General features: G+C 34.4%; 1 protein-coding gene across 2 annotated transcripts in view; it reads left to right on the plus strand.

The window, feature by feature from the left end:
- The window catches only part of RBKS (ribokinase), a 237,104-nt gene that overhangs the window by 73,523 nt on the left and 163,002 nt on the right, over nt 1-579 (plus strand). The gene's annotated exons all lie outside the window — the stretch shown is intronic.

A 579-nucleotide genomic window follows, 5' to 3' on the forward strand; every position in this document is an offset into this window, starting at 1 on the left:
GAGGGCACTTAACAACAACAACTAGATTCCTAGTACAGTTTCTTACACACAGTAGATACTTAGTAATTAATTGCTGATTGATTATATTGATACTTTATATCTACCAAGAGCTTAACTTTATCAAATGGAAAATTGCTTTGAATCTTGTGCTTCATGTGATATAGTTTTTTTTGGTATGTTCTTGATCAAGTAGCCTGATGAGAATTACATCATGCTAATCATAAATTAGAAATAAAGTTACACTTCATTAGCGAATGAAGTGGTAATTGTATAGTTTATACATAATTTAAAGGCTCCTGTGGAGATAAAAGTGCTGTATGCAATAGGAAATGACATTTCAGAGAAATTTGGGTATAATGTACACAGTTCACAGGGAATGCCTCATTCTTCAAAGTTTCTCATATTTTCCCCACCTGTACTGTCCAGGCTTGGTCTAGCATACGCACACACAAATGAAGGGCTATAAAAATTTCATGGAAAAATAGAATGCAAAGATAATGAAAAATTTCCATGAACTTTTTGAAGGCCTACAGTGTGGTGCTGTAAGATCAGCACTGGACTGTTAACCACAAGGTCGGT

Source organism: Chrysochloris asiatica, unplaced genomic scaffold (assembly GCF_000296735.1).
Source record: "Chrysochloris asiatica unplaced genomic scaffold, ChrAsi1.0 scaffold00016, whole genome shotgun sequence".
NCBI lineage: Eukaryota > Metazoa > Chordata > Mammalia > Afrosoricida > Chrysochloridae > Chrysochloris > Chrysochloris asiatica.